Here is a 9,512-nt window from a genome sequence, read left to right on the forward strand (position 1 = left end):
TAGAACGACCCAACACTAACTCTCTTCTATATAATATTTTTGGTTTCTATTTCTTCTTCACAAGAACTCATTGTCAAAGTTTAAGAGTCTCCACAAACCTTTTGTGGACAAAGCTTTTCCAAATTAATAAATACAAAATAAACACATCTTTAGCTTTGGGACCAAGCCTAAGTAGAGAAAGACAACAAGAAAGCATTTGCAAGCTCCAGCAATGGTAGCGGGAGGAGATCAATAGCGATTATATAAGTGACCATGGTGAGGGTTAGTGTTTTGAATGATGCCCTTAGTAGCATGTATAGTGCATAAAGGCATGGAAATCAACAAGTGCTAATCGTGGAAACATTAGAAGTCATCATCAAGTTCCTCCAGGCAATGCAAAAGCATGGTTATATTAAAGATTTTGAGCTAGTTAAAAATTGTAGAGCAGGGAAAATTGTTGTAGAGATTAATGGAAGTCTCAACAAATGTGAAGTTACTAGTCGTCGTTTTAATATCGGGGTGAAAGGAATTGAGTCATGGACTTCTCGCCTCCTACCATCTCGATAGTTTGGATTCATTGTTTTGACAACATATACTGGCATCATGGACCAGGATTAAGTCAGGAGAACGAATTTTGGCGGAAAACTTTTGGGATGTTTCTATTAGAGGCACCTCATATCTTTCTTCTACATGGAGATTAGAGTTGGTTCATCGGGATAGTAGTTATTTTCGAGAGTTAAGAAGTGTTGGATGGTTTTTTTACATTTGTATTCAAATCGAGAATTTGACTCTTATATTTGTATGAAAAAAAATACAAAATACATCTTTCTCTATGGCTAAATCTAAAATCGACATTACTTAAAACAATAAAAAACTGAATATTTGAATGATTTTTTCAAGATCCATTTCTCTTTATGCGAAAATATTTTTATATAATATCTATGCATGTCAATTTATAAAAAATAATGTCTCCAACTCTTTTATATTCATATATATTTCCTGTACTATTCTTAAGCGACTTGCTTCAACATAATTATCATCGGGAACGAAAGCTATCATTGAATGGAGAATTGATCGCATCTGACAAGGGATTAATATTGATCAATTTGTATGAGTATCATATCAGAAAAAGAATTGGCATCAGGAAATGAACATTTTAGATCGAACATCAAATTATTCTCGACTAGTGATACGAAGAACATTACATATTGGACATCAAATTTCTATTCCTCTTTTATATTACCAGCAAATAATTACATCTTGGACACCAAATTCTTCAAGAAGATGATTCATATTTCATTAGTATCGCTACAATTAAATATCCATCGATTGGCCAAAAAGCACACCACATTAGCTCATTTGCATTGATGGAATTAAATACAGAATGCACAAGAATAAGATTTCGCCATAGTGCCATGGATAAAGATGATGTTGCAATTTGGTTGTTTACATTCCCCTTTTCCTCTCTACCTAGAAACAGAAAAAACCTTCATGTCCACACTCCAAATATTTATCTCACATTGCTACTTCCAAAAATACTTCGAGCAACTGACCTCTTTTGCCTCAGCCACATCTCTACATGAAACCATTGACCCAAGTTTTGACCCAAGTTGCCTTGTTTAGAAGCAAGTTTTTGTTGCTGCTTAGTCATAATGGAAAATGCCTACCTAAATATATAGAACAAAGAGAAAGAGTGAGAGTGATTCATTTTTCTTGTTTCTTCCTTGCTTTAGATGCAGATAAACAATCTCGAGTAGCACTCAATATTATTTACTCGAGATTATTTCCTCAATATCAAAACCAAAGAGCCCAAACGTAATAAATTCATTATTTTTCCAATAAATTCATTATTTTTCCAAAGACATCAATAGTAGAGATAAAATCAGAGAAAATAAAATATTAAATAAACAGCTTCATCAGGAATGAAGCAAATTTTAGAAAGAGGTTGTGAAGGGGGTGTGCGGGATCTTCGTAGTAGTTTATTGGCAGTGGCCCCCAATTCAACCCCAAATTGTGTGTAGCCTATGAGTAGTAATGCTTCACCTATAAAAATATTCTCACGCATTAATGAATTGCAGGCATTATAAATAGTATATGTTTCAGTAATCAGAGAATATACAGGGGAAGGGGCACCTAATGATTTTTCTTTGATACTTTCTCTTGTGATGTAGACGGCCTGAACAAATTTCATAGCCATTGAAATACTTGCTTTTTAGCTTCTTCAGCTGAGATGAGATAGAGAGCCTTTCAAGTAAGCTTGTATAATCCCATACGTTAGAGGCTTGCAACGATTTTTGTATTTAATTAGATGACAATGAAAAAGTTTGGGGCCCAGGCTAAACCAACACAAATCTTTTCTACAAGACTGAAATTGCCTAAATGATTCCTCAATATATGGAAATAACCATTTCCCCCCTCTGATACCTAAAATACATTGTAGGAGACCGGTTTTTCAAGTAACTTAATATAACTATAAATTGCCCCAAAAAGTGCAAAGAGAGGCCGATTACAGACAAGTTTTTTTATGTATAAAGTTTTGAGAATGGAGGATCTCGGATTAGACTTTAGTTGGACTCCATTGGTTTGGGAGATGTATCATGTGTTACCATTTGTGCATATTATGGGCATAAAGTTTGTTATGATGATGGATATTATTTTCAACGAGTTGTGAGTTGGCAACAACTTTTGTGAATGCCTTGGGTAAGATTCCATCTTCTGGATAATGGAAATTCCAGTGTCCATTTAGTCTATACTAGAGTACAATGATTGTTGGCAAAGCTAAAGAAATTGTCATCAATGTATAGAGCCAACGTAACTTGTAGTCATCAGTTTTTATCCATAAAGAGCTATGATTATAGGTACCAGCCATTTGAGCGGGCAGCTGGTGTATTTGCTAAATAAGGATCATGTTATCCTCGTGGAGTTATTGGTTGTGCTTAGAAAATATAAAGTAGGATTGAGCATTGACTATCTGGCTGGATGGAATTTTTGATAAGTGTTGGCCAATTTTATCTATTGTGTAATCATCCAAAACATAGAGGCTAACCCAAGTGGATGCTTCAGTGGAAATTGTGTGGCCCTTGCATTATCTAGGTCCTATAGAAGCAAATATCATAACTTAGTTTTAGAGCATATTATGCTTCTCAGCAGAGGGATCAGTGATGCCTTTGAATCAATTATCTCATTGGAATTTGCAGCTACTAGCATTTGAATAATGTAGACCTGGGTAAATATTCTTAATTATATGAAGACGATAACACTTTGCAGTTGGAACTGTGAACAGTAGGTGATTCCTCCTCTAATCTGTGGAATTTTAAGGCATTGAGTATTAAATAGGTGGCAGATGATTGTTTTTTAGTTTTCATATTGTCGTTGTAATGTGAACATTTTGTCTTGGAAATTTTTACAGTTGCTTCTAATCATTCCAAAATTTCAATAATATTTGAATTACATGAAAGTATTTTTCTATTCGAGTAACACCATGGGTTAATTATTTCGCTGTCTCCATAGCTGAAGATACCTTGGTATTTTTTTGTTTGTTTTAATATATTTATTAATTTGTGGTGGATATGAAATGGGTATATACTATATAGTATTGGGATATTTATGGTTTTTCATGTTCTGTAAAAGAAATTGTTGCATTTGAAGTTGTTTGTGAAGTATCCGTTACAATTCCTCTATTAAATAAATTATATTATTATAGTACGTTGGTTGTCTGGCCAGTTGAATGAAGATGACATCTCCAAATAAAATTTATGCAGCTCTGTGAAGTTCTATGCCGAAATGTGCCAACTAAAAAGATTCATTATTTTATCATTAAAAAAACATAATTCATTATTTTATTATGTAAATGCCATAATTTCCGTTAAAAATGGGACAATCATCCACTGAATAACTGGGAATTATAAGCCTCTGTTCAATTCTATTTTTTGGAAGCTCTAGAAAGTGGCGGTGTTGCTGCAACTGTATGTAGAATTGATGCAATATTTTCTTATTCAAAGGTTGAAACAACCCTTTTTTCACAGAAAGTAGAGTAGATCTATGGACAGTATTGTAATTGGTGTACACTTGGCTAAAGTATATGTTGGGATGGATTTTGGAAGATGTATCTAGCACATTTTTTACTGTACTAGGGAATTTCATTAAAAATATAAATATGCACAAAAATATTCGCAGAGACCTCGACAGAATTCATTAGCTTGAGACTTTCAGGACAGTTTGATCGAACAATGTTAGGTTGAGAGACTTTGAGGACATTTTTGATAATTCAACGTTCATGTAAACCTGGAAAATAGCTTTCAAAAGAGAAAATGCTTAAGTTGCGATCAATTTTGCATTTTGGAGAAAACAATTGTATATACCTATGTTGTATTTGTAACATTTTTTTTTAGCATTAATGGTTATGTTTTGCATTAAGAGAGGGTTGTAGTTGAATTGGTCAATGGTGTAATACAAACATGGACCGCAGCCTTCACATAAAATAGCCATAGCCAGTTTCAAGCTATTATGCTCTGGTCGATTCTACATATCAAGCAGGTATATTGCCCGTGGCGAAAAAAAAATTACACTACAATGTGGATAAAATATTCGAAGAAAATAAAAAACATTGTACTGGAGGGACATCAGTGTTGGAGGACTAGAGGGACATCAGTGTTCAAACCCCCTAGGCCACTAAAATTGTTGCTTGGTTAAGAGCTTGTGTTTTTGGACCTAAAGAAATAGGTTAATGGCCTAAGAGCTTGTATTTTTGGACCTAAAGAAACAGGTTAATGGCCCAAGAAGATCACCAAGTAGACGAGGCTTAAATGATCATTTCAGAAGCAAGTATCATGAAAAGGAGAGGGGCAGAATGCCTGCAGATGGTTCTATATCATTAGAATCCAGGGTACCCAGAGGTCAAAATTTTAGGAACACTGAAACAAGGACAGATGCCATAAATTTTGCTGGGCCTAAGACTCTTGCACAAATCAAACAAGAAAAAAATCATGAGAGCAGTGAAGAACCTTCTACTGCACAATCAACAGAACATGGATCCTCACAGAATCCCTCTATGAAGAGTCCAGATAAACATAGACAAAACCTTCCTTGGGAAGGAAGGAAGATGAAATTGAGCAAGGTAATTAGTGTTTCAAGTGGGGAACAAGACTTTCAGGCTCCAAAGCCATTAAGTGATATTCTGAAGAAAAAATGGAAAGTGACTCAAGAAAATGGTGACGATGAAGGAAATATACCTACAGAAGGGCAGGGTCAGGCCATTTAGAGTTTCAGTTTGAGCAAGGGAAATGATGACTTGCCACCACCTGAAAAAGATGTTGAAGAGGGAGAATTTCTAGCTGGTGACAGGTATACATCTGAACTGCCCACTTTTACTCCTGGGGTGGATGAAACTGAGGCATCCAATGACGTGGATACTCTTGTAGAAGACAAACCATCAGCCTTTTCAAATGGAGCAAAGCCTGTTGTAGTGGATGACCAGGAAGATGTAGTAATGAATGATGTTATTCACAGCAATGAAGATGAAGATGTTGACCATGAAGAGTATGGTTTGGAATATGTAGACAATGAGGACAATGAAGAGTGGGAAAGGAATGAAGATGAGCAAGAAAATCAAGACTTTCTAGAAGATGATGATGACAAAGACTTTGCTAGGAATCTTGGTGGCATCTTCTCTTGATTTGTGACTTGTATTAGAAGATCTGTTGAAAGCTGTTTGCAAATCTGTGCATGTATTGGCAAGCACAATGGTGGTTTTCTGTTGTAGCTTTTCTTGGAATGTCAGTGTAAAATGCCAATCTCATGTGTTGCTTGACATGATGTTCTCACAGCTATTCAAGATAATTGTTTCTTTTGTTTGTACTTAATCTTGTTAATGATGATACAAATCCTATTTGTTTAATATTATAGAGGAGCTTATGCAGAAGCAAATATCACAACTTAATTTTAGAGCATATTATGCTTCTCAACAGAGGGATCAGTCATGCCTTTGAATCAATTACCTCATTGGCATTTGCAGCTACTAGCATTTGAATAATGTAGACCTGGGTAAATATTCTTAATTATATGAAGATGATAACACTTTGCAGCTGCAACTGTGAACAGTAGGTGATTCCTCCTATAATCTGTGGAATTTTAAGGCATTGAGTATTAAATAACTGGAAGATGATTGTTTTTTAGTTTTCATATTGTCATTGTAATGCGAACATTTTGTCTTGGAAATTTTTACAGTTGCTTCTGATCATTCCAAAATTTCAATAATATTTGAATTACATGAAAGTATTTTTCTATTCGAGTAACACCATGGGTTAATTATTTCGCTGTCTCCATAGCTGAAGATACCTTGGTATTTTTTTGTTTGTTTTAATATATTTATTAATTTGTGGTGGATATGAAATGGGTATATACTATATAGTATTGGGATATTTATGGTTTTTCATGTTCTGTAAAAGAAATTGTTGCATTTGAAGTTGTTTGTGAAGTATCCGTTACAATTCCTCTATTAAATAAATTATATTATTATAGTACGTTGGTTGTCTGGCCAGTTGAATGAAGATCACATCTCCAAATAAAATTTATGCAGCTCTGTGAAGTTCTATGCTGAAATGTTCCAACTAAAAAGATTCATTATTTTATCATTAAAAAAACATAATTCATTATTTTATTGTGTATATGCCATAATTTCCGTTAAAAATGGGACAAACATCCACTAAATAATTGGGAATTATAAGCCTTTGTTCAATTCTATTTTTTGGGAGCTCCAGAAAGTGGCGGCGTTGCTACAACTGTATGTATAATTGATGCAATATTTTCTTATTCAAAGGTTGAAACAACCCTTTTTTCACAGGAAGTAGAGTTGATCTATGGACAATATTGTAATTGGTGTACACTTGGCTAAAGTATATATTGGGATGGATTTTGGAAGACGCATCTAGCACATTTTTTACTATACTAGGGAATTTCATTAATAATATAAATATGCACAAAAATATTTACAGAGACCTCGACAGAATCCGTTAGCTTGAGAATTTCAGGATAGTTTGATCGAACAATGTTAGGTTGAGAGACTTTGAGGACATTTTTGATAATTCAACGTTCATGTAAACCTGGAAAATGGCTTTCAAAAGAGCAAATGCTTAAGTTGCGATCAATTTTGTATTTTAGAGAAAACAATTGTATATACCTGTGTTGTATTTGTAACATTGTTTTTTTAGCAGTAATGGTTATGTTTTGCATGAGGAGAGGGTTGTAGTTGAACTGGTCAGTGGTGTAATACAAACACGGACCGCAGCCTTCACATAAAGTAGTCATAGCCAATTTCAAGCTATTCTGCTCTGGTCGATTCTACATATCAACCAGGTATACTTTCTTTGTATAATTTTTTTTTAATCTATTTATGACACTAACTTGTGTATCTGTGTTTTCATTTCAGCCACTAGATTGCTTGTCAAGAGCATCAACACCAGCAATAGTGCCACCATCGTCCTCAGCATCGTTACTGGCATTTGGCACAACAAACAAACCGAAAGTTCCTTGCTATTTTTCCTAGCAGGGATATTGTGTAAAGGGTGATAAGTGCCCTTTTGTGCATGGTCCGTTTTCAGGAGCTAATCTAACTTCTCAAAAGACAACCAAACCAAGTCCAGCAGTTACATAGCCTCAGGAAAGTGGGAAAAAAACAGTCAATGAAACTGAAAGAAACAAAGATGGAAAACATCCATCTGATTTAAGCTTTCCCAAGGCAGTGCAATCAATTGATCCTAATACAGTGCAGTCAAGCAACCCCATGACATTGAAGTCAAACAACTTTCAGGCAGTGCAGTCAAGAAACCCTATACTAGCGAAGGAAAATAACTTCAAGGCGTCATAGTCAAGTAACCCTGTTTCATTACAGTCCAATAACTTCCAAGCAGGGCATTTGGGCAATCCTTTAACACTGCAGTCAAATAATGTCAAGGAAGCCCAGTTGCAACCAGAAGCTAGACATGTCTCTCAATCAAGATCTTAGCCTACCTATATAAAGGGAAGTCCACATGAAGTCGAACAATTTTTTCCAGAGATTGAACCTACAAGACAAAGCATACATGATGCTTCAAGAAACAGGTCTCGGATATGCCCGTCTCATCCTCCAGAAGGGAGACTACAAAATGGATTAGAATCGGAGGATTTGCTGGGTGGATCATCACCAGGATTTGATGTACTTGTGGATGATGGACCTAACCAGCTAATCCACCGAGAGGATGCTGATTACTATAAACATGATATGGAATCTGGAAGAGATGCAATCAATGGTCGATAAATAAATATGCACAACAAACGAGAGCTTGCCTGAACTGACTACTATGATGTTGAATTTCAATATGACCATGGAGCTTATGAACCATATAAAAACAGGGGATATGAACATGGTGGCCGAAAGCAGTTTAATGCTTTTGATGATAGGACTCTGGAGAGACTGATTGTGTGAGAAAGGAGGTCCTTGTCTAGTGAAGATGATCCTGAATGGAACAATATGGAGGATCTCAACCACCGGATTTCAAGACATAGGAGGGCTGGTGAGGCTAAAGTAGTGGATAGCCCCTCAAAGAGACAGCATGTGGATAGTCGACATGGTGAATTTCACCGTGGCTCTAGGCAACAAGATGATGACCGTAGAAAACAAGATATATACAGGGACCAGTTAAGGCAAGGTATGAATCACAATAGTAGGTGATTGCAGGGTAGGATTCAAGTAGAGGCTAGTGGCTTCAAAAGATAGACATCTGACAATATAGAAGCTGATCAAGAAGGCAAGTTAGAGAGGGCTTGGTCCAGAAGCTCACCAAGAAGACGGGGCTTAAATGATCATTTTAGAAGCAAGTATCGTGAAAATGAGAGGGGCAAAATGCCTGTAGGTGGTTCTATATCATCAGAATCCAGGGTACCTAGAGGTAAAACTTTTAGGAACACTGAAACAAGGAAAAATGCCATAAATTTTGTTGGGCCTAAGACTCTTGCACAAATCAAACAAGAAAAGAATGGTGAGAGTAGTGAAGAACCTTCTACTGCACAATCAACAAAGCATGGATCCTCACAGAATCCCTCTATGAAGAGTCCAGACAAACACAAAAGAATGAACCGCTAAATTGTTCTACCATGATCAATTCAGAGCTTGAAATACAGAAATTTAAAAAGGCTTTTTGTAGATCCGAAAAATGTGGGTAAAGGGTTAGTTAATGCTAACCTGGTGGTTAACAGATAGGTCGAATTCCGCCCTCAGAACTTGAAATGCCCTGCAAATAGCAGTGGAAAGCTCTGATAAAACCTTTGAACCAAAAATTAGTGAGCGAGAACCTGAGATTGGGTGAATGAAACGGAGCGTAAATTGTCAAAATGACAAACTTAACGAAGAATAAACTAAGCAGCTCGCAAGGGTAGAAGGAATACCTAGTTGGTTCATGGGGGAACAGACTCTAGATTTTTCTCTACCGCCAAAGAAGAGTTGCGTGCTGCAGCCCTAGCTCGCATACCTCCAGAGGAAACATCCCCGAACAATAACT

The 9,512-nt window shown here is 36.0% G+C and overlaps 1 pseudogene; it reads left to right on the forward strand.

The window, feature by feature from the left end:
* Positions 1-252: 252 nt before the first annotated feature.
* On the forward strand, positions 253-645 carry LOC149171723 (small ribosomal subunit protein uS8z/uS8w pseudogene; annotated as a pseudogene).
* The last annotated feature ends 8,867 nt before the right edge of the window (positions 646-9,512 follow it).

The sequence above is a fragment of the Pinus tabuliformis genome, chromosome 4_2 (assembly GCF_031772625.1).
Source record: "Pinus tabuliformis cultivar Carrire ecotype Pingquan chromosome 4_2, CPIR1, whole genome shotgun sequence".
Taxonomy (NCBI): domain Eukaryota; kingdom Viridiplantae; phylum Streptophyta; class Pinopsida; order Pinales; family Pinaceae; genus Pinus; species Pinus tabuliformis.